At 34.4% G+C, this 26,407-nt stretch overlaps 2 long non-coding RNA genes across 2 annotated transcripts; one reads left to right on the top strand and one right to left on the bottom strand.

The window, feature by feature from the left end:
- Positions 1 to 6,796: 6,796 nt before the first annotated feature.
- On the top strand, positions 6,797 to 24,248 carry LOC127502027 (uncharacterized). Its single transcript, XR_007926763.1, has 2 exons — positions 6,797 to 9,803; positions 23,595 to 24,248. It is a non-coding gene; the product is annotated as an uncharacterized LOC127502027 (long non-coding RNA).
- LOC127502022 (uncharacterized) lies at positions 17,103 to 18,616 on the bottom strand. Its single transcript, XR_007926762.1, has 3 exons — positions 18,514 to 18,616; positions 17,530 to 18,404; positions 17,103 to 17,423 (listed from the first exon to the last, which is right to left on the bottom strand). It is a non-coding gene; the product is annotated as an uncharacterized LOC127502022 (long non-coding RNA).
- Positions 24,249 to 26,407: the final 2,159 nt, after the last annotated feature.

The raw sequence follows: 26,407 nt of genomic DNA, 5'->3' as shown, positions 1-26,407 counted from the left end.
GATCCTATCAAATTGTAGGTATTAACAGGATAATGAATCGGACAGGAATATCAGGAAGGTCCAACAATAGCCTACTTGTACTCTCTGAAACAGTGCTCTTGGTCCAGTTCTACACTACAACATTCATTCACTTCCTTATTTTGTTTAAGCCCTAGTTGATGACACTCACAAAGAAAACTACACAGATTTGACCTCATTGACCTACATAGTATATCTAGGATGGAAAGGAGTGAAACCCGTACATCCTGGCCACCTGACACCTTCAGTTTATTTACAAGGACACTTTTTCCACATTGTTTTTTGTTATCTGTCATATTTAATCTAATGACTTAAAATACATGATTAAAATACACACATTCAAATAAATACAATAAAATACATAGCTGACTGTTTAGTCTTGTGTGCTATGCTAAATATTTCAATTCATAATTAAACTGTTGAGTGTTCAAGACTAAGATACTCCTTGTGATCTTCTGACTTCTAATGTCAAAGATTCAACGTAACCCAAGTAAACTTCCATTTTACAAATGTAAGTGGATTGAACAGAATGTAATTAGGTTGTGACAAGAAATGTACTTGAGTAAATTGAACAAGCAATTCATTATTCAGACACTGTCATTCAGGACTAAAGTATGTGACGATGAACAAAAAGACATGCTATTTGGCTTGTGGCCAGTGTTTTTGCTCCTGCTGTTGCTCAGCATAATGCTAAATTCACCTGGTATTGCAACACATTTGCAACACTGTCACACTGTACAGCATATTAAAATATACTAAGCACTGACATAACTCCAACAATTAAGTGAACATAAAGGTCTTCCTTTCTTATACTACAGTATCACTTGGAGCTCTCACATACATAATTATTGATTTGTTTTAAATGTAACTACACATGATTTTCTCAATCTTAGCAGTGCACACACCCATATGCTCTTTTTCTCATGCATGACTTGCTTTATACTAATGATTGTGCATCTCAGTTTGCAGACGAGATCACTGGTTGTTGACCTAATTTCAAACAGCAACAAAACCACATATTGAGAGGAAGTAAGCTGCCTGAAGACAACCATCTTGAATATAAAATGATTTTTCACTACTAAAAACTTAGAAATATATTCTTATTATGTTTAAGCCCTAGTTGTTGACACTCAAAAAGAAAACTACACAGATTTGACCTCATTGACCTACATGTATCTAGGATGGAAAAGAGTTAAACCCGAACATCCTGGCCACCTGACACCTTCATTGTTTATTCCTCCAAGTCATGACTAATGTAAACAAGGTCACATTTTTTTTTACCTTGTTTTTTGTTGTGTCATATTTCATCTAATGACTTAATTAAAATACACACATTAAAATAAATATACATTAAAATACATAGTCGTGTGTGCTATGCTATGTATTTTAATTCATAATTAAACTGTTGAGTGTTCAGGATTGAGATACTCCTTATGATCTTCTGACTTCTAATGTTTAAAACATTGGACTTTTATTCAATGCTGCACTTTACCTGCACTGAACTCTAGATATGAACTCTAAATTGTGTCTTTGTAACTTTACATTTAAAACTTGCCTGACATTTTGCTTGTGTACTTTGGTTCACTCAGTAATTTCCCTCAAAAACATTTTACACATAAAAACTGTACTGTAATATGTTTCACATACTTTCACATGAGATGAATTACTCATAATAATTAATAATAAAAGCTGTTTTATGTTACATGGAGTGGACCGCTCCATGAGGAACTCGCATGATCAACTCATTTACCCTCATGTTATTGGACACTTTTTGAAGTTAAGTGGTCAATTCATGAGCTAATTTGGAATATTTTCTCTTTCGACTCAATTTCACTCATTCCATGCGTCTAGTCAGTGCACCTGCTCTACTCACAAGTCAGTCTGGGATGATTTTACAAATCTTGATTGGTCAGAACAAAAGTATTTTAAGAAGCCTTATGTACACTTTTGCTTGCAGAATTAATTGTGTCAGTCTGCAGTGATATTAAAATCAGAGACAAATTCTCATAAAAGATTAATTTTCCAAGATGATATTTTTCAAGATACTATCAATAACATCTGACAACATGTATTATTGATCAGACTAAATTATATCTCTAAATAATAGGCTTTATGCCAAACATCACATGAACAAACAGGAAAACAGGTCTCATTGAATCGGCTTGTTGGAGAAAGTGTTTTATTCACGGCGATAGAGTTTTATTCGCTTTAAATATCTAAATATTAGTGAGAAGAAGAAAAATACAAAACTTGCAGATATCAATCTGCAAATGTGATGGATGTCAGTTATGCTCATCTTTGCTCACTACTTTGAAGGATATCTCGAGTAAAGCGGCTCTATATTTAAGGAAGCACATTCAAAAGACCTGCACCACAAGTGATGTGACTGTTTTTAAAGAAAACTGATTTTTTTTTTTTTTTTTTTTTTGTGCACAACCGTCATTTTTTCTTCTTTTTTTCAAAATAAAAACACCAATGATGTGTAAAAAAAAAAAAAAAAAAAAAACCCCATAACATTTAAACAGTCTTCTCTTCCTCTGAACTTTGACCTTGGTATATGTATATTTTTTATACATAGGCCTTTTTTTCTGTATTTTAAAATTACATAATTTAACAGTGATTAAACTAATTACATGAAATTGAGGGACAGACATTCTTTTAAAATGATTGGTAAAACTTTATTTTACAATGTCGGTTGGTAAAGCCTGTTTATGTATAAGCCTCATATTTTTGTCTATATTCGTCTGCATTGTACACTATTCTAAATGATTCTTTTACAATGTCTTTGTTACACATGTTACATGCAGTTACTGTAGTAATACTAGAAATTATGCATAATTACATGCAGTTAACCCTAAACCAAACCCTCACCCTAACCCTATAGTAAGTACATGCAGTTAATTGTTATTACTCAGTACTTAAATGTATAATTACACTGTAATACTGACACCTTAAAATAAAGTGTAACCAAATGATTTATATTATTAAGTCTCGTTTTTGTGCACTTACTAGTTTTTGCACTAAAAGAATACAAACAAAATAAATACATAAATAAATGCATTTCAGGCACTCTTTTAAAATATGTAAAAACAACATGTTTCATAATTTTATATTGTTTAATTAAATGTTAGGTTATAAAATTATGCCTTTTATATAGTGTTTCTTGAATATTTGAAATCTTTTCATGACAGAAAATTCAAGTGATATGTTTAGGACCGTGTTTTATGAATGACCCAGTTACGGCTCACAGCGAATTGTGCATTTATACAATAGCACTTCTTACTGCTGAAAGGTGTAACAGGTTTTAGGTTTCTTCTAGAGTCCCTTCAGATGGGACTCGTGGTGGGGCCTCCCCTGCCTGGCCACATGCTGATGATTATGGGTGGCTGTTGTGACGGATACGGATGGGAGGTGTCATTGCCACATAAAACATATAAAATTTTAGGCCAAAAAACAACAAAATAATAAAATAAAAATGTCCTGCATATCTTATCTGTACAAAAAGAATAACAACATATATTGTGATATTTTTTTAGCGAGTGATGTTCCCCTTCAGGCTGACTGATATTCAGTTTCAGCTGTGTGGTGTACAGGTTTGCATTTCATTTCAAGGACAAATGTACAGTATCTCCTTCCTACGTTAGTCTGTTATTTATACTTTTCATTATCGATCAGTCAGTCTTTAAAGAGAATAGTGTATTTAATCTTAAGTCTCTGTTTGTCTGTTTCCATGACACAGGACTGGCAGCATGTCAGTAAGTGAAGCTGACCTGCTGTATGTGATCTGATGACTGACTGGGGCAGATGGTTATCACCCAGACTGATGCCTCATACACAATCCTGTCACTCACAGGTCACATTTGTCACTCACATGCATGTGTTTTCACACACATCTTTGAATTCCAAACAGTGTTTTTGAGCCCTTGAAGGGCACTTCAGGAAGAGGACATCATTTGTAGGGGCGTTCAAAATGGAAGTGAACAACAGAATCCTTTTACAAAGGGCCCTTCCACATGTCTGTTAGCGAAGGGTACATGCAATGGTCACTTCAAGGAAGTCATTTTATTGTTTAATGTCATGTCACCCAGGCACTGCACTCATGGTAACATTCAAGGTCAAGATAATGAGGAAATTATGTTGTTTTTCATTGCTCCCTTCTCTAAGTGCAATCCAAACAGCTACATTATAACATACAAGTGCCTTGCTCTCTCCAAAGTAGAGCATAGGGATTTTTTCACAGGTCCATTTGACTTAAGGGGGTTTAGTCTGTTTTAAAATAGAACATCTGTATATATATATACAACTCAAATTGAAAATGATATTTAATTTTGTAGCATTATTTCATTGTGAATGTATGATCTTGAGTCTCGCATATTTGTGAAGAACACTTTAGGCACAAATAGAATAGCGTGGACCAATGGGAAAACCTCCTAAATACACCTTTTTATGAAAAATAATTTAAGGATACTTGTAAAAATGGACAGATCTAGAATATTTATTTTCTCATTATTCTAAGATCAACATTCTGTGCCCAGTGTTCTGGGCCTTGCGTAGCTTCCATTTTATTTCGATAGTCCACTTTAGACAATCAATTAACTCTAAGTAACTTACAACTACATGTCAACTAACTGTCATTAACTTACAACTACATGTCAACAAACTGTCATTAATTTACAACTACATGTCAACTAACTGTCATTAACTTACAACTACATGTCAACTGTCATTAACTTACAACTACATGTCAACTAACTGTCATTAACTTACAACTACATGTCAACTGTCATTAACTTACAACTACATGTCAACTAACTGTCATTAACTTACAACTACATGTCAACTGTCATTAACTTACAACTACATGTCAACTGTCATTAACTTACAACTACATGTCAACTAACTGTCATTAACTTACAACTACATGTCGACTGTCATTAACTTACAACTACATGTCAACTGTTATTAACTTACAACTACATGTCAACTAACTGTCATTCACTTACAACTACATGTCAGCTAACTGTTATTAACTTACAACTACATGTCGACTAACTGTCATTAACTTACAACTACATGTCAACTAACTGTTATTAACTTACAACTACATGTCAACTAACTGTTATTAACTTACAACTACATGTCAACTAACTGTCATTAACTTACAACTACATGTCAACAAACTGTCATTAATTTACAACTACATGTCGACTAACTGTCATTAACTTACAACTACATGTCAACTAACTGTTATTAACTTACAACTACATGTCAACTAACTGTTATTAACTTACAACTACATGTCAACTAACTGCTGTTTGAGTATTAGTAGACTGTTAGGTTAAAGTTAGTAGAATAAGTTGACATGTACTTGCAAAGTTACTTATAGTCAGTAGAATGTCTGTTGGGGAGCATCAAAATAAAGTGTCAGCAGATGATAAGCAGACAGTCTACTTATTCTGTAATGACTGGTAGTTGACATTAAGTTACTTTACTGTAGTAGGTAGAATGTCTAAAGTGGACTATCAAAATAAAGTGTTACGCTTGCACGTTTTGGCTTTATTGGTGTGTTGAGAACAGGTTTTGCATTCGGGATCAGACTCATTTTCAATTTGGCTGCACTATGTCAAATTATGTGACTTTTGTGACTTATGCATAGTGTTATCATTTATACACAGTGTAAATGTTATGAAAAAAACACAATATATAATTGTTGATGCTTTTAAAAATATGAAAATCTGAGAGTTCAAATTTTTGGGGTGTACTGAAAAACCACAAGTAATACAACTAAGCATGTATGTTAAACCAAAAAAAAAAAAACAAAAAAAAAAAAAAACATCTGTAAATAACGGGCAAAAAAGTACACGCCCAAATTTCTAAACTTGTCCACATCATCCGGGAAGTGTGTTGTGTTTTCCATGGTTTAAAACCAGAGCTGTGTGAAGCGGAAAACCGAGCTCTCGAGATAGACCAGCTGTCAGATCTATGCCTGTAAACCCCACACAGACATAAACCCCACATCCACAGCACCTGTTTTCCACGCAAACAAAATCACTCACACTTCCTGTTGATGTTTTTCTGTGTCATCTTCATTCGAGGATTGCAAAAATAAATAGGCCAATTAAAATTTAAATGTAAATATATTACTATCTCGCAACGCAAGGTTTGAGCATGCAGGTTCTTCATGGAATAAAGGTTGGTAAAGTCTATTTATGTAATTTCATATTTTTGTCTATATTCGTCTGCATTGTACACCATTCTAAAAGAAGTTTTAAATTGTGCTCTGTCTTTTTAAAAGTGGTTTATGATGATAAAATGTTAACAACGTAGCATTTTTGGCTCCCAAAGAACTTTACAGTGATCTTTCAATGTAAAGAATCTTATTTCCACTATAAAGAATGCTTTGTGTAATTGAAAGGTAATGTTTCTTCATGGAACAATCAATGCCAATAAAGAACCTTTATTTTTAAGTGTGTGTATTTTTTAAATTATATATATATATTTTTATATTAAAGTCCAGCTATTTTTATAGGCTGTCTTCATTAAATACAGCAGATGAAGACATGATCGTCTGAATAAAGACATTGTGACTCAAGTTCCATTATTCTGTTTTCATTGAGGTGAGTGTGTCTGTTGTCATTCTCTTTTATACTAGGTCTACCCCTTGCACTACAGCCTTGTGACCTTAAATACTGTACATGAGGTCAGGATGATCTCATTACACCTTTTGCAAAAAAAAAAAAAAAAAATACGTTCATTGTCATGAGACATTTTAGGGGCAGGACAATGATCACTCTGTTGGCTAAGAAACAACATTGTCACAATGTCGAATCCTCTATTTTTTTATTTTTTTTTTCAACTTTAAGCAAGCTGACATCTCTTCAAATGCAAGCTTAATGAGTGACCTATATTGACATAACACAATATTTGATTGATAGATAAACAATACTGCTCTAAGGCCCTTGACTGGCTCTTTTTCAGATCTGAAAGGAGAAAGAATGAGAAACCGATTAAGGATTTCAAAGTGATTGCAAGAAAATATGCAAATTAAGAAAAACTAATTGTGAAACAAAGTTTACCCATAGTTTCTATTTAGTAATAAATGTTAGTAATGAGTAGGGATTTATCAGAAATCAGACGAGACACTGCAGGTAAATAAGGGAAAAAAATGAACTAATAGTTATCACCATAATACAATAAAAATTGCAAACATTTCTTGTAATACAAGTTTTTTAAAATGCTATGTTTAAATATGCAAATGAGGCATTATTTACTTAAAAATGAGCTAATTTGCATACATTTCTAGTACAAAAATCTAAACATTGGATGAAGTCAGGTTCAGAATTCTTGTTTCATTTCTCTCTTTTTTTTTTACATATTAGAGTCAAAAGTTTTTACAGAGGGGATCTCTTTTTATCACAGAAAAAAAAATAAATTTTCAAAATTTTTCTTTGAAATAAAATGTTGTATATAATCTGGCAAATTATATATGAACAAATCCCTCTGTAAAAACCTTCAGAATATCGATTAAAAAAAAAAAAAAAAAAACTCATTTTGAGAAAATAGCCTTTAAAAATATATATTGTAATTGAAATCTATAGACACAAATAGATAAAGTGCCAAAAAATAAATGCTTAAAGGTGGATTTTGGATGTTTTCTTACCACTAGTTGGAAAACAAAACACTTTATTAAAAGCCAAAAAGCCCAAAATCTAAAAAATGATTGTTAAACAACAGCAACATAACTACTACTAACTTGGTGATAAATAAATGCAATAAATAAAATCATATTTATTTATTTTTTTAGCACAACTGAAACAAATGTGCAGAGATAATATCAGAATAATGTTTAACTGGAGCTGTTCGTGGGAAATATAAATTACACAGAATATTAACTAGGATATTCTTTTACTTTATTAAAGCTATTTTTGACAATTCCATCTGTTAAGATAAGATTAGGTAGAGGGGTTTTGAACTAAAATTGAAAATTATAGCATTATCTTTAATTGCATATATAAATGAATGTATGTGCATGTGTATGTACAGTCCTTTTTCATTATGTGCTGTAATGATGCAGAAAAAATAATATTTTATGCAAAATAAAAGTGATAAAAAATAGTATCAGCATTATTAAAAGTCACCTTGGCATCATTTTGAAAGTAGGTAAGTGGGATGATTTGAATCAAGTGTATTAAACGCATGGCATAGCATTTTAAAATTGAAAGCATAGAAAGTATAGGTGAATTCTGCATTAAATCTGTATGATATAAAAATATATAAAAACCCACACGGAAAAATCTTGCACTGTTTTTCCAAAAGTAACAGAGAAACATAAATGGAAATTTGTGTCCTGATACTATCCACCCCTGACTGTTGTAAAACATCAGAAAAAACTGACAGTTTTGAATATGCATTTCAGATAAATATAAGTTTTACACTTCATTGTGTCTTTGACAGTCACATTCATGTTGCTTTGACCTGAATGCATCTAAAAATATATTTCACTATATAATGAAATGTATGAATGCTTTAAGCTCTGTTTAAAGGACTGAAGTGAACAGTTTAAACTGCAGCAGGAGATACAATGCTATTCTTATTGTGCAGTTCACATCATAATTATTTTACTACATGCACAAGTATAAATGTTTCATGATGCTGGTTCTGTAATAATGCAAGAACCCAGGCTATAAATTATGTAAAATAAATGTGATTTACTGTATTGTTCTTATTATACAGTAATTATGTTTGTCACCTCAAACGTCTTAAAGCTAACCTCTGGCATCATTTTGAAAGTAGGTAAGTAGGATGATCTGAATCAAGGGTTAGTATTATTTTCCACAGGAAGCGGGCGCTGTGCAGAAATAAGACATGATAAAACTTCCTGCCTACGTCACAGACGTCTGTGGTTGTTTTTCTCTTGTGCGAGGCAAGCAAGACAGGATGTGTGTGTTTGCGCATGTGTGTGTGGGTGGGTGACAGAAATGAGGACAGGAAGACTGATGCATGCACATTTGCACATTTTGCAGCTTGCAGAGCGAGAGAGAGAAATGTAGCACATGCATGACTTTGGCCTATAATATGAGCCTTATAATCTGTCATCATGTAGGATAGGTTACCTACTGTTAAATACTGTTAAAAACACACTTCCTCTCTCATTAGGATTTTTTCACTGTTGCACCTACTTTATACATTTATTGTATTATTCATAAACATTATTAATAACTAAAACAGAGTGTGTGATTAGTCATAAAAGCACATCAAATGTGCATCACATATAAAAGGCACTACAAGAGAAAGAGTGATTTAATCATTTCTCTGAATGTTTTTTTCCGATGCTTAACCTTTGTGCTTTCCTTGAAAGTGTGATTCATGATAAACATCTTGCTCATTTTAGTTAAATACGTACCGGTATAAGATGCACACATGTAGATGTGTGAATAAAGGAGAAATTGTGTTACGGTTTTAAATGAAGCATTTATTCATTCTCTTTTTGCAGTGTATTTTGTTTTGTACAAAAATATCAAAGATATGTTTTGTTTTTAATTATTTTAATCATTATTCTATTATATAGACGTCAGTATTTCATGATATGCTGTATGTGCATGCGCATTCATGTGCAAAACACATTCATGAAGTCATGTACAGTTCAACAGATCTCTAAAGTGTCATCATTCATCTGTGGTTTGGACTAATTCCTCAGTAAATCTGCAGGACTGCTGATGAGAGGACAGTGACAGAAACCTCCAGCAGAGGGCCTACAGCAAGATCATCCTCCCAGCCAAATCTAAGTATATACTGCCACCTATTGACATTATTGCAATCTGCAGTTCTGTGCTTACAATTCTATGTCATACTTAAAAATGAACACTAGATAGCGCCATTGCTTTATTAATCACACCTATGTGTCAACCTAAAAAAATTAAGTTTACTTGAATCAGAGATTTGCTTTGTCTGACATTGGATATTGGCATAAAATTATCAGTGTTATCATTGTCTTATAGTTCAAATTAGTTAATATATTTTCAAATTATTTAATAAAGCAACTTAAAAGGATAGTTCACCCAAAAATGAAAATTCTGTCATCATTTATTCACCTTCAAGTTGTTTCAAACCGGTATAAATTTCTTTGTTCTGCTGCACACAAAGGAAGATATTTGGAAGAATGTCAGTAACCCAACAGATCTCACCCTTTTACTATTATAGTAGGAAAAATAAATGGTAGTCAATAGGGGGCGAGGTCTGTTTGGTTACTCACATTCTTCCAAATATCTTCCTTTGAGTTCAGCAGAAGAAATTCATACAGGTTTGGAACAACTTGAGGGTGAGTAAATGATGACAGAATTTTCATTTTTGGGTGAACTATCCCTTTAATATAACTTGCCTACATAGCAACAAGAACAATGTATTGATTGTATGCAATGACATGCAGCTTTTATGATTAGGATTGTTTAAATCACCCTTAAAATCAGCATGAAACGTAGTTGTGATAGTCTTTTCTTCCTGATTGTGACGTGTATCAGAGTGAAACAGCTTTTTGAACAAGAAAAAACGTAGGGCAGAACTTGATTTTGTCCATCAGGAATTGATTTTATTATTGGATCTTTGTGGTTTGCTATTGCTGTGATGTCATGTGAGTGACAGGTTGCCCCGCCCTCGCACCAGTAAACATCATCAGAGAAGAGAAGAGATTTCGCTGCAAGACGGAGGGGAAGTTATTTTGATTAAAGATTACAAGCGTAAATGAATTTTTTAAAATAATTATAATAAATACTACAATAATCCATTAAAACATGAATTGTCCATTTTGATTTATTGGTGACTTTGAAAGGTCCTATAACAGAAAATCATTTGGTCCTTTCATGCTCAATAATAAGAAACATCATATTGGCTTTTAGCTTTAAGAGTGTCTGGTTTTATTGTTGTATACAGTCAGTGTTGGGTGTAATGCATTACTATGTAATTAATTACTTACCTTGAAAATGTAAACTAAAAGATTACTGTTCATTTTTTTGTAATTTTTTGTAATTTATGTTATTTATGATGTAGTTACATTAAATACTGTATAGACTATAGAATAATTCTATATAAAACAACAGTGGATTTAACATCAAAATTTAACATCTAATTTAACATCTCTCCCTTTAAATACTCTGACCAGTTCAAGAATAATTTATGCAATTTCATATTATTTATTTGAAATAATTAAAAGAGCATTTTCATGTCTATCCTTATATTGTTTAACTCAAGGTTGATATGGGATTTAGAGAGTAATTAGTAATAAGTAATGCAATACAGTAGCCTAATTAGAGAGAGCAATTAGTAAAGTAATCCAATCTAATTACACTGTTGAAGATGTAATTAGGTACGCTGTAAAAAATTATTTTCATGATTAGTTATCACAACATTTTTTCTTTTGTCAAATCAATTTCAGTAATTAATGTGGTTCAGATAACATAATATTTTGAGTTTCTGTTGATTAAACCAGTCGCCTTCATTGTATTAACTCAAATTTTTAATTTCAAAGATTTTAATTAAGGCAACCAGGTAACTTACTGTTTTAAGTTAAACCAACAATTCTTTTTTAACTTTTTAGAGTAACTTACCCAGCACGGCATACAATTCACTATAAATTATTGTTTACAGTTACTGAATTATATATGTATAATTTATCTTCCCACCCCCCTTTGTGTGTGTGTGTGTGTGTGTGTGTGTGTGTGTGTGTGTGTGTGTGTGTGTGTGTGTGTGTGTGTGTGTGTGTGTGTGTGTGTGTGTGTGTGTGTGTGTGTGTGTGTGTGTGTGTGTGTGTGTGTGTGTGTGTGTGTGTGTGTGTGTGTGTGTGTGTGTGTGTGTGTGTGTGTGTGTGTGTGTAGACAGGATCAAATAGAAGAGGTTGGGGTGATGAGGAAATGACCCGAGACAGATTAATCAGCTATAGTCCCTAAACCCTCTAAGATATTTCAATCCATGCGTTCCCTCAAGTTTTCCCCTAAGAAAGAGCATCTATTAGGAATACTGAAAGTATGAAGTATCATCAACCAAAAGAACATGACATTGTACATGATATTATCAATGTGCATGGTATTTTGTAATGTGATAGGCTACCCCCAGTCTAGTCCCAGACTAAAATGCATGTTTGAGCTGTTTTAACTGAAAGCAACTTGTACTGACATATCTTAAAATATGTCAATGCCATGGTTTTTGTCTCAACATACAGTAATGTTTTTTTCTAAGGCATGTTTATAAAATCTACTTAAAGGATTAGTTCACTTCTGAATTAAAATTTCCTGATAATTTACTCACCTCCATGTCATTCAAGATGTTTATGTCTTTCTTTCTTCAGTCGAAAGAATTAAGGTTTTTGAGGAAAACATTCCAGGTTTTTCCTCCATATAGTGGACTTCATCAGTTACCAACGGGTTGATGATCCAAATTGCAGTTTCAGTGCAGCTTCAAAGGGTTCTAAAGGGATCCCAGCCGAGGAATAAAGGTCTTATCCAGTAAACCAATCTGTCATTTTCTTAAAAAAAGAAGAAGTGTATACTTTTTAACCACAAATGCTCGTCTTGCACTGCTCTACAATCTGCCACGCATTACGTTGGAAATTTTTTTTCTTTTTTTTTTTATACCATTATGGTGATTCGTGTTCCTTTTTTGGGCACTTGGAACTTTGTTTTTGTTGTTCTCTTCATTTTGGTGCAGCTGTGCATCAAGAAATCACAGTTTATGGTTTCAAAGGAAGAAAAACAATAAATAGATCACTTCTAAAAGGTGATCTGGTTTTTAACTGAACATTGTTTAGATAAATGTTTAATTTTCATATTCAATAATGATGTTTTAAAATTTTTGTGTTAACACTGATGTTATGAACATCTTGTGAAACTTTTAAGTGTGTATTTGTAACAATGTCTTGTATAGCTGACAGCACTTGAGTCACACACAGATTTCAACATTCAGCATGCAAACCACAACAATGGTAACAATTAAATTTTATTTAAAGTAAATTAAGTACTCTCTACAGTTCTTTTTTTAGTTACTAGAACTCTTGTGTAAGTGAACTATGCTAACTTTACTTGAAGAAAGTGTGGAAACCAATTGCACATAGTTTTTTAGGTCTCCTTAGCTTAAAATGGCAGATTAAAAGAGAGGATATTCACTGCAGAGCCATAACCTCCAGCTCCCCCTCTCTCGACCTACTGTGGGCATGATGGGTGGAGCTGCATCCTCCAACCACACCCTAACCCTACCCATAACCCTATCTCTCCGCCCATTAAACAGGCTAAGCTCCACCCTTGAGCTCCAGAGAGGTGGAGCTGGAGGTCATTTTGCTCTGCAGCAAGCACTGCTTGGATTAAAACCATGTTGAGAATAATAGTATTTAAGATGTTTGCAGAGCAACTAACACTGTTAGTTAAATGGAATTCCTCCAGTAATCTTACTATTAAATCTTAAGCAAGTGTGTTAACTAGAATTGACATTAAACTAACTTGATATTTATTAATTTACTTGGGAAGAGTTTGCTTTCTTTACTTTTAGCAGGTTATTAACTTATGTTTTCCCTTTAAGTTTGCTTTGCAAAAGTAAGACAATCGGTTTCCAAACTTTTTTTTAAGTAAACTGAACTTGTTAGAATTTACAGTGTATGGAGAATTATCCTGGAATGTTTTCCTCAAAAACCTTAATTTCTTTTTGACTGAAGAAAGAAAGACATGAACATCTTGGATGACATGGCGGTGAGTGAATGATCAGGAAATTTTAATTCTGAAGTGAACTAATCCTTTAAATGTCCTAACTGAACTAAGGCCTATTCCTGGTTTAATCTGTTTGTGAAGGCCTACATGTTTTAAGTTACGTTATGTTCTTTTATTGTGGCCAGGTGGAGTAAACAAAGCACCTTAGAAAATAGTCCAGACATTACACAAAAAGAACAAAAGAAATAACTGCAATAATTACACTTAGTGCATTTAATTGGACTGCATTTAATAAGATATTATTGCATTATGAAACAATAATAATGTTATTATAATTATGTCATTATTATTATTACTAGTATTGTGCTGATTGTAAAGTATCCAACATTTCTGTTAACAGAACAGAATAGAAAATTGTTTTTGGGTAATTGAAAAAAATAACATTGCACCAAAGCATTTTGAACGAAAGGTGGTGCTGTTGGCCTTTTTTTGACTAACCATTTAGCTTGATGGATATGGACATGGTAATCAGTACAGAAAACAAATACATTGAAAAAAACGTTTTGGTTTCTCAGGCAACAGAACTTTCTTAGATTACAGAATAATTCTAGATTAAATAATCAATAAAACGTTTGCCTTTTCATTTTAATACAGAGGCAGAATTGTCAGTCCTATACATTCACACAGTTATTTAGGAGAGTGGCCATATTATTTAACTGTATTTTATATACGAAGTTTTCAGGACGCATAAACACTCCATGGCGAACCCCTGTGTGGACGGAACCGTACTGGACTAACCCGCGAGAAATTTTACGTTCCCAGAACATTCTCAGAACGTCCCCACTGGTGTTAAGGACGTTGCCTAGTAACGTTCCCAGTACGTTCAGAGACGGTCACGATGTGGAGTTATTTTAAGGTTTGGAGGACGTTATTTGGCGGACATTCACAGAACATTCAGGACGTTCAGAGAACCATATTTTATTTGGAAATGTTCTCAGAACGTCCCTACTGCCCTTTTCTTTAAAATGCAAATCTCTTGCAGTAAGTCATTAGCTGACAACAGCACATGCATAAGTGAATGTAACTGCTGTATCACTGCATCAGCAACTACACAGTTACTGTCTTTAAATAAAGCAACATGCAGCAGAACATCAGTGTTTCTGGATCATCACTGACTGAAGCACAGGCTCTACTCTCCAGCACGATGGTAACATCACAAACTCAGATAACAGAAAGAGAACATTAAACACTTACAGATCTCTCTAGATCTCAGCATCTTCACTTATTATAAACCACTCTGACATTATTTCTTTCATACAAATCTTCTTAATGAGGTGTTGATGTTTTATCAAAATGTATAAATGTCACCATTACGGAAGAAAGCGTTTGTTTTAGTTGGGCTCCTGACACTTGACGTTTTAATTTTAATTTTTGTCCAATTGTCGTAATTCTGTGTTTTTAAAGCATATTTGTTACAAACAAAATTGTGAGGGGGAAAAAAAAAATCTGATCAGTTGGTTGCTCATTGTTGATGACTTCATCATACAGCAGCTTTGTTCACTGATCTCTGAATATTGTGTTCTTTCATGTAGTCCTATGATAATCCATAAAATCCTGTCCTGCTTTGATATTTTGAAGGTTTTTGTCATTGCGCAGAAATTATAATCAGAGAGGGTCATGTAGACTCACACAGACATCAAGATTCTGCGTATGAACCTCAACAATGCTGACAAAATTTTCAGATAAACAGATCAGTTCTGAGCATCACAAAACAAGCTACTAAATTCACAAAATAATTTTTTGTTTATTGTCACCATTGTTGAGGTTCATGATGTTTGTGTGTGAGTTTAAGAGACACTACTCAAAACTCTGTATTATAAGCTTCAAAAAATAAATAAAACTTGTAGAAAAGAAAAGACTAATCTTTAATTAACACAAAACTAACAGTTAACACTCAGAGTTCAGCCTCTGGAGTGAATCAAGATGCTCCATGATGACTGAGGCACTATCATTAAACAACCAGAATCATCTGATCAGAATTTTTCTTGCAAGCTTTATTAAAACAAGCATATTTTATGCTTACATAAAACAGTTAAAGCAGGCAGAGAAAATCTAACATTAAAAATTCAAGAATCAAGAGCCCATCTAAAGCAAATGCTCACCTCCATAATGGTGACTTCAAACTTTATAATTTTCTATAAAACGTAGAAGGCGACGTTCTCCTTCCACAACGTTGCCTAAAAGTTCTCTAAAGGTGACGAAAATTCTGAACCTTTACAGAACACTCAGGACGTTCCTAAAACGTCCTTTTTTGGTAATGAAAGTGCTGCAGTTCAAGGTTCCTTATATGACTTTAGGGGGATGTTCCATTTTGGTTATTTTATGGTGAAAAAAGAACGTTACAAAGAGGACATTTGGGAAGTTAACAGAACGTCCTATAGTAATAGTCCCCTAAACATTCCCAGAACGTCCTGAATGTTCCCTGAAGGTCCACCAAATAACGTCCCACAACCCTTAAAAGAACTCCACATCGTGACCGTCTCGGAACGTACTGGGAACGTTACTAGACAACGTCCTTAACACTAGTGGGGACGTTCTGAGAATGTTATAATATTAAGTCATGAAACAGAAGTTTCGATAGACTTTTCTTTCCTATTCTGATGTGAAATGGCTTCACAAACAAGAGAAAGTGTAGGGCGGGTCTTGATTTTGTCCATTGAGAATTGATTGGATTGTTGTCATTTGCTGTTGTTGTAATCTCATGTGAGTGACAGGTTGTTCCAGTAAATGTCGTAAGTGAAGAGAAATCACTGTAAGTAGTTATTTTGATTAAAAATTACAAGGAGACATGAATTAAAAAAAAAAAAAAAAAAAAAAAAAAAAAGATGCATGGATAAATCATACTCCATAAAATATTCCATTAAAAAAAAAAGAAAAAAGAACTGTCCATTTTGATTTCATGGTGACTTTAAAAAAGGTATTAGTACATCCAGCAGGGGGTGCTCATCTTGTGGTCTGTGTAGATCTAATGCGTGGTCTAAGAGGTAATAAAAATCCCCCATATAATTTGACTACACCACATTTGTCTTTCACCTAAATGGTGGGACTTTTGGTGCACTCAGTGTAGCTGCTGTCATGTGCTGGTTGCAGGACTCCAGAATGTGAACATGGTGGTTAAGGTTGAGGTTGAGGTTGTTCTCATTGATTCATAAAAAAATGCCTTTTCCATGCCGAAGATCCCCTCTGGACGTATCTTGCACTTACAGTTACTAAAAAGACTGAAGAGAAAATAAACACAAAATATAAACACCAGTATACTTTTCACATTGAAATATGTTTACATTTCAAATGCACAGTCCCTCTGAATTATATACAGTAGAGGGGTTTTTGTACGGTGTATGTGCGTTTCCTGTTACTGTGGGCCTCAAAGCACAGTAATACACAGCAGAATCCGTAACTGCTGCAGAGTAGATTTTCAGATGAACACGTTTTTGTGCTTTATGAAGTTTGATTGACAGACGTGGATGAGGTGGATTGGCTTTTGTCACATATTCAGAAGCTTCATCATTATTAGAAACTCTGATCTTGATCCGGGTTTTTGTCGGTACCAGTGCAGACTGTCTATTGAGCCTTCATATGTGCATGAGAGCGTAATGTTTTCATCCTCCATTAACACTATGGTGTTGTTATCTGATTTGATTCCATACCCAGTGGTTTCACCTGTAAAGACATAGATTTAGCACATAATACTTAGCACTGAAAGGGAAAAAAACAGAAAGTAGTTGTCTTTTTTACCCAAGCACAAGAACTGAAGCTCATTTCTTACCAAAATAATAGAAAAGTATGAACAAACACAACATTGTTTTTGTGAAGATTTCTCAAGAGCACTGATAGCTCTCTCCTGTCTTTGGAGGCATTGTGTCATCTGTTCTTCTGTTTTGCAGTGAATTTCCCCTCGGCTAGCTCCGCCTACTTATTCTCATATATTACTTTTACAGCATACTTCAAAAGCTCTTCATGTTCTTCCCCTGTGCAAAATTTGGTACAGAGCTTCATTGTTTAAAAATCAGCATAAGTGTATTAGGTATGCAATTTAATATCCAGTATACTGTATGCTGAGAATCATCCTTGGAATATGGCATAGCCATTTCTTGATATAGCTTGCATCTGCTGAGAATACTGCCTTTTAAGTATAAGTAAGTAGTATTTAAGTAAGTAGGTAAGTATTTAGTCAGGGTTTGGACTCACTGAAATGGTGTAATTAGAGTTTTCTGTTCTATTATGTTCAAACTTTAGAGCTGATAACTTGCTTTATGTTAAGTTTTTAAATTGAGCATCATGATCTTCTGCCTTGAATATAATTTCTCATTGAGTTTTTGTAGGGTGCAGTAGTGTTTCCTGTCACTGTGGGCTCCAGGGCACAGTAGTACATGGCAGAGTCTTTCACTTCTGTAGAAGAGATCGTCAGATTCATATGTTTGATGGCTTTATCAGCTGCAGCGGTCAGACGGAGAGAGGGCTCTGGTTTGGGGATGGTCTCTAAGTAAAATATTAGTTGTTCAGGTTTGGATCCTGGATACTGACGGTACCACTGCAAATTATTAACATTGCCAGTGTAGTTGCATTTCAGTGTAACATCTTTTCCTTCCAAAACATCCTTTTCTGTGAATAATGGTGTTATCACGTCTGCAGCAGCATTCCCTGTTTAAAGCAAAGAAACAAAATAATAATTTCTAATGGACAAATTTTAATTGTCAACAGCATAAAAAAGGGAAAAACATTTCCACAGTAATTGTTATGAATCACTCACCTTTTAGCAGAGAAAATAAAATGAATACCAGGAGCAACATCTGCACTAGTAAGAGACAATGACTTTGAGACTCAAGACTCACAGTTCTCTACTAGAGTATAAGTGACTCAATGTAAGTCTGTCTCTGTTTTAAACAACTGAACTGAGACTGAACTAGAATGACTCCTAGAGCTCCATCTTCTGGCAGAATGCAGATAAGATCACTTTTGCTACAATATCTAATTTTTTTCTGGGCTGCATCTTAAACAAATAAGAGCTTCCTGAAAAATGTTTGCCCTAATAAATTACACAGTAAGAAGACTAAAAATGATTAATCAAACAAATATTTTCACAAAAAGTATTTGAATGTAACAATTTTTGGCAACACTTTCATTTCGATGGTCCACTTTAGATTATTGACTAACTATATAAGTAACTACATGTCAACTAACTCTCATTAGAGTATTAGTGGACCGTCTGCTTAATATCTACTAACACTTTATTTTGATGGTCTCCCAACAGACATTAGACTGACTATAATTAACTTTGCAACTACATGTAAACTTATTCTAACCTGAACCCTGACACCTAACCCTAACTTAAAAGTCTACTGCGGTCTACTAATATTGTAATGAGAGCTGGTTATGTAGTTGGAAAGTTACTTATAGTTAGTGGAATGTCTAAAGTGGACCATCAAAATAAAGTGTAACCCATTAATGTCCAGAGATCTGACTGATTGCACAATTTATGTTTAGTGCAAAGTCAAGTAGCAAACTTATGATAGTCAATTAAACAAAATCTCATCTGCAGGAATTTGTTAGGTCTATAGACCTATAAGGAATGTTTTTATTTATTTATTTTGTTTTATTAATTTTTGTATTACAAGCTGATGTCAGGGACCACCTGATTGGTTCCAGGTTTTGCTTAAATAATTTTTTTCTTCCATGTGAGTTCATGTAAGTATGTGTGTGATCCATTGAGTAAATGACCAATAATTAACAAGTAAATGGTGCTCTAACATTTGCTAATATGGTTCTCAAAGAAAGGCAACACTATACAGCAGAGGAAAGGAAAGAGGGGAAAATACACTGCATTGGAAGAAGCTCCTCCCTCTTAGAATATGTATACAATATACAAGAAATCTGTTTTTGTACAGTGTAGATGGTTTTCCTGTGACTGTGGGCTGCAGAGCACAGTAATACACTGCAGAGTCTGATACTGTAGCAGAGGAGATCTCCAGATCCACACGTTTATCAAGTCTGATGGACATATGCGGGTGAGGTGGAGAAGCTTGAACTTCAGTTTTAGTAGACTTCACAATCAGCAGCAGAAACTCTGGTCTTGATCCAGGCATCTGCCGGTACCAGTGGAGACTGTAAGCTGATCCATCAAATGTACAGGACAGACTGATGCTGCTTCCTTCAGTTAAAACTACAGATGGTTGATCTGGTCTGATGACATTCCCATTCGCTTCACCTGCAAAGACATTAAAGAATCAAGCAATGTAATGGATTCAGTTTAGAGCAAAGCAAATGGAAATTTCTTTTATATATTTTTGTGATGTTCTGAAATACAGAGCAAAATGTATATGAGTAATACTTACAGTAACTGAGGATAAATATTAAAACAGAAGTGATGAGTAACATGTTTCTGTAGTTTGAGTTCAGATTCTGTCAGTATCATCAGTATGAAGGGAAGTCAATGTTGTGTATTTGATTTATTCTGCAGGAGTCGACAAAACATTGAGCTCCTCCCACACTTACTGTACCTTCTTGCTCATCTTACCCTACAAATACTGACTGTATAGGAAGAAGCTGTAGTCAACAACCTAAAACTGCCATTATGCCAGTCTGATTCATCTAATATTACACTCTTTATTAAGTGGACACACAATTGCTACATGTTGGAATAACTTTTAAAAGCATTTACAACTGGTAGTGTGTCCTGATTCTCTGAAATATTAACTATTAATATTAGACTGCCTCTTAATACAGATATGAACAGTTCATTAATGCTTGAAACATTTGATAGTTGTACAGTGCTACTGTTTTTAAATCAGCATTGAGCATCATGATTTTCTGCCTTGAATATAATTTCTCATTGAGTTTTTGTAGGGTGCAGTAGTGTTTCCTGTCACTGTGGGCACCAGGGCACAGTAGTACATGGCAGAGTCTTTCACTTCTGTAGAAGAGATCGTCAGATTCATATGTTTGGTGGCTTTATCTGCTGCAGCGGTCAGACGGAGAGAGGACACTGGTTTGAGGCTGGACTCAGAGAACAATATTAGGTGTTCAGGTTTGGATCCGGGATACTGACGGTACCACTGCAAATTATTAACAGTGCCAGTGTAGTTGCATTTCAGTGTAACATCTTTTCCTTCCAAAACATCCTTGTGTGTGAAGAATGGTGTTATCACGTCTGCAGCAGCATTCTCTGTTTAAAACAAAGAAACAAACAAAGAAACAAAAATGAATAATTTCTAATAGACAAATTTAAATTATCAACAGTATAAAAAGAGGGACACATTTCAGCAGTAATAGTTATGAATCACTCACCTTTTAGAAGAGAAGATATAATGAATACCAGGAGCAACATCTGCACTAGTAAGAGACAATGACTTTGAGACTCAAGACTCACAGTTCTCTACTAGAGTATAAGTGACTCAATGTAAGTCTGTCTCTGTTTTAAACAACTGAACTGAGACTGAACTAGAATGGCTCCTAGAGCTCCATCTTCTGGCAGAATGCAGATGAGATCACTTTTGATTTAATATATCATCATTTCATACTGGATGTGCCTTACACAACAAATAAGAATTGTTGGCCTAAGAAGATTGAACATGATTATTTGTATCTTAAATGACAAATAATGGCCTAATATTTTAGCCTAATAAATTATACAGTAAGATAAATGATTATTTGAACAAATATTTCAAAAAGTATGTGAATGTAACTTGTTTTTCTAAATATAAGGTCTTTAACTGTCCAGAGAGATCTGATTTAAGTTTACTGTGCAAAGAAATCAAACTTATGATAGTCAGTTAAGCAAATTCTCATCTACAGAAGGTTGTCCTGTCTATAGACCTATAAGAAACTTTTGTTTTATTTCTTTTATTTTATTAACTTTTGTTTAATTAATACAAATTAATTTTTATGCTTAGAACCTAAAAGCTGATGTCAGTGACCGCCTGATTAGTTCAAGGTTTTGCTTAAATAAATGTTTTTCTATGGAATGTGAGTTCATGGTGAAGTAAATTGTAGTGTTTTGTTTGGTAATAGCAGCCTAAACCCTCTGGCCCTCTTCATTTAGGGGTCACACTTGACTCCTCCACGGTCAAAAGTTACTGAAAGCTTGAAATTAAATTTATTTTTCATTAAGGAAAACCAATGTAATACAAACCAGATTCCAAAAAAGTTGGGACACTGTACAAATTGTGAATAAAAAAGAATGCAATGATGTGGAAGTTTCAAATTTCAATATTTTATTCAGAATACAACATAGATGACATATCAAATGTTTAAACTGAGAAAATGTATCATTTTAAGGGAAAAATAAGTTGATTTTAAATTTCATGGCATCAACACATCTCAAAAAAGTTGGGACAAGGCCATGTTTACCACTGTGTGGCATCCCCTCTTCTTTTTATAACAGTCTGCAAACGTCTGGGGACTGAGGAGACAAGTTGCTCAAGTTTAGGAATAGGAATGTTGTCCCATTCTTGTCTAATACAGGCTTCTAGTTGCTCAACTGTCTTAGGTCTTCTTTGTCGCATCTTCCTCTTTATGATGCGCCAAATGTTTTCTATGGGTGAAAGATCTGGACTGCAGGCTGGCCATTTCAGTACCTGGATCCTTCTTCTACGCGGCCATGATGTTGTAATTGATGCAGTATGTGGTCTGGCATTGTCATGTTGCAAGATGTCATTGTCAAAATGCAAGGTCTTCCCTGAAGGAGACGACATCTGGATGGGAGCATATGTTGTTCTAGAACTTGGATATACCTTGCAGCATTGATGGTGCCTTTCCAGTGTAAGCTGCCCATGCCACATGCACTCATGCAACCCCATACCATCAGAGATGCAGGCTTCTGAACTGAGCGCTGATAACGGGGTTGGAATAATGGGTTGTCCTTGTCCTCTTTAGTCTGGATGATATGGCGTCCCAGTTTTCCAAAAAGAACTTCAAATTTTGATTCGTCTGACCACAGAACAGTTTTCCACTTTGCCACAGTCCATTTTAAATGAGCCTTGGCCCAGAGAAAACGCCTGTGCTTCTGGATCATTTGTGCTTTGGATATGGCTTCTTTTTTGACCTATAGAGTTTTAGCCGGCAACGGCGAATGGCACGGTGGATTGTGTTCACCGACAATGTTTTCTGGAAGTATTCCTGAGCCCATGTTGTGATTTCCATTACAGTAGCATTCCTGTATGTGATGCAGTGCTGTCTAAGGGCCCGAAGATCACGGGCATCCAGTATGGTTTTCCGGCCTTGACCCTTACGCACAGAGATTGTTCCAGATTCTCTGAATCTTTGGATGATATTATGCACTGTAGATGATGATAACTTCAAACTCTTTGCAATTTTTCTCTGAGAAACTCCTTTCTGATATTGCTCCACTACTTTTCGCTGCAGCATTGGGGGAATTGGTGATCCTCTGCCCATCTTGACTTCTGAGAGACACTGCCACTCTGAGAGGCTCTTTTTATACCCAATCATGTTGCCAATTGACCTAATAAATTGCAAATTGGTCTTCCAGCTGTTCCTTATATGTACATTTAACTTTTACATTTAACTTTAACATTTAACCGGCCTCTTATTGCTACCTGTCCCAACTTTTTTGGAATGTGTAGCTCTCATGAAATCCAAAATGAGCCAATATTTGGCATGACATGTCAAAATGTCTCACTTTCAACATTTGATATGTTATCTATATTCTATTGTGAATAAAATATAAGTTTATGAGATTTGTAAATTATTGCATTCCTTTTTTATTCACAATTTGTACAGTGTCCCAACTTTTTTGGAATCGGGTTTATATATTTTTGTTCAATTATATATATTTTTAAAGATTTATTTTTGGTGTTTTTACCTTTATTATGATAGGACAGTAGCTCAGCAGGAAACAAAGTTGGAGAGACGGAGGGGGACGGGATCGGGAAAGTTCCACGAGCCGGGACTTGAACTCAACTGCACCATATGTCAACACGCTGCCCACGAGGCTATTGGCACCAACTCAACAATATTTTGTTTTATTTTATTTAGAATTTTGAGGGGATTTTATGATACTATGCAATATTTATACAATTTTTATGAGCTACTTTTCCCTATTGAAAATAACATTTATTTTTGTAATATATTTTTATATACATTATTTTTTTATTAATACAGTATTCGATGTTAAAATAGAGACAATGCACTTAAAATACAATTTTTGAAGGTAGATTAGTGCAATCTGGTGGGAGTAAAAAAGGAAAACTTATGTAATGCCATGGTGTAACCTTAAATTAATACATTGTTTAAATTAATACATTGTTAGCTAACTGCGTGATTTGTATATGTACATTTTTGAATTTACATAACTTGGACACAGTCACCTCTGATAACAGATCACTCTAAATTGTAATGTTGACATGCATTTTCTGTAAAGCTGCTTTGAAACAATATGTATTATGAAAAGCGCCATTCAAATAAATGTGAATTGAACTGAATTAACCGCTAAATGTCTGTATAGTTCTATATAAAGTGGCTTATAAATTCTCTAGTGGCTTTTAGACATACTTATTTTTATTAAGTTGTGGATTTGGATTTATACTTAGACATTCTCAAAGACTACTTTTTGTTAAGGTTTAGATTTTTTTTTTTTTAAATGTTGATTTGAAGTGTCAGTTTTTGCATTAATTTTACTACAGTCAAACCAGAACATAGAGTAGGACATTTTGTTACACATAACGTCAAAATTCAATAAAAATGTAACAAAAATGAACAGGTATGCTTTATCACAGCTTAATCATTCTGGGTTTGATCTGATTTCAACCTCTTCTTTGAGTCTTTTGGCTCAATTTTAACTTGCTACAGCCACACCAGTTCACTTGTGTGTGTATAATAGTGTGTTGTGTAATAGTGTGAAGCCAAGTGTGACTTTTTTTCTCTGCTCTTTAACATATCTGAATCATGTCCATGATATTTTTTGTGTGTGTGTGTTCACATAGCTAAAGTCACCAAGTGTCCTCCCATTACGATGAAGCAGAAAAATTACACATTTGAAAATGTAAAATTTTTCAGTCATTTCTGACCCAAGAGGCCCAGAGGGTTAAATGGCCAACAATTAACAAGTAAATGGTGTTCAAACATTTGTTTAAATGGTATAAAAGCAACATTATACAGTATATTAAATATTTTAGAAACTTTTTTTTAAATTGAGCATCATGATCTTCTGCCTTGAATATAATTTCTCATTGAGTTTTTGTAGGGTGCAGTAGTGTTTCCTGTCACTGTGGGCTGCAGGGCACAGTAGTACATGGCAGAGTCTTTCACTTCTGTAGAAGAGATCGTCAGATTCATATGTTTGATGGCTTTATCAGCTGCAGCGGTCAGACGGAGAGAGGACACTGGTTTGAGGCTGGACTCAGAGAACAATATTAAGCGTTCAGGTTTGGATCCGGGATACTGACGGTACCACTGCAAATTTTGAACATTACCAGTGTAGTTGCATTTCAGTGTAACATCTTTTCCTTCCGAAACATGCTTGTCTGTGAAGAATGGTGTTATCACGTCTGCAGCAGCATTCTCTGTTTAAAGCAAACAAACAAACAAACAAAAAATGAATCATTTCTAATGGACAAATGTAAATTGTCAACTGTATTAAAAAGGGGAACACATTTCAGCAGTAATAGTTATGAATCACTCACCTTTTAGGAGAGAAAATAAAATGAATACCAGGAGCAACATCTGCACTAGTAAGAGACAATGACTTTGAGACTCAAGACTCACAGTTCTCTACTAGAGTATAAGTGACTCAATGTAAGTCTGTCTCTGTTTTAAACAACTGAACTGAGACTGAACTAGAATGGCTCCTAGAGCTCCATCTTCTGGCAGAATGCAGGTAAGATCACTTTTGATTTAATATCTCATCATTTCATACTGGATGTATCTTACACAGAAAAAAAAAAAATTTTTGGCCTAACAGATTATACATTAAGAAGATTGAACATGATTATTTGAACAAATATTTCAAAAAGTATTTGTAACTTTTTTGTAGTAGTAATAAGGACTGTCATTGTCCAGTGCAAAGTAACAAACATGATAGTCAGTCAAGCAGAGTCTCATCTGCAGGAATTTGTCCTGTCTATAGACAGAGTATGTGTGTTCATACTGTACTGATTAACTTAACGTATTGTAGATTATAGTGTGTTTTGTTTGGTAACCCTGCAAACAAGCCTGCACTGGCCATTTACGGGCCCACTTACAGCTAGCATAAGGGCCCCGAGCAGGCTGCCAGTGCAGGGCCCCTGAGAATTTGCTCATTGACAAAAAATTGGCCCCTTAGCGCTGGCCCTGCACGGACAGCCCTCACTTAACCCCCAGGAATCCCTCACTGGTCACACACATGGCCCGCACTACTAATCTACAACAATAAATCTGGCAGCACAAGGTGCCACACATTTACCATTAATGAAAATAACAGTTAATGGTCATTAAAAAAGAAATGGTCAATGACTGACAAGAGAACCATGCAAATATTCCCTAAATCATACTCTGTAAAATATAAATCTCTTTGATTCTGACCACAACATGATGATTAAATCATCAATAAATAAACAACTTCACTTAACTATAATTTCTCTTGCAATTTTTGCTGAAACAAATGTGTTTCAGAGCATGGGAAATGAAAGTGGGCTGCCTACACAAAACCTGCA

Source organism: Ctenopharyngodon idella, chromosome 2 (assembly GCF_019924925.1).
Source record: "Ctenopharyngodon idella isolate HZGC_01 chromosome 2, HZGC01, whole genome shotgun sequence".
Classification (NCBI taxonomy): Eukaryota; Metazoa; Chordata; class Actinopteri; order Cypriniformes; family Xenocyprididae; genus Ctenopharyngodon; species Ctenopharyngodon idella.
This window is presented reverse-complemented; position numbering and strand designations above follow the sequence as displayed.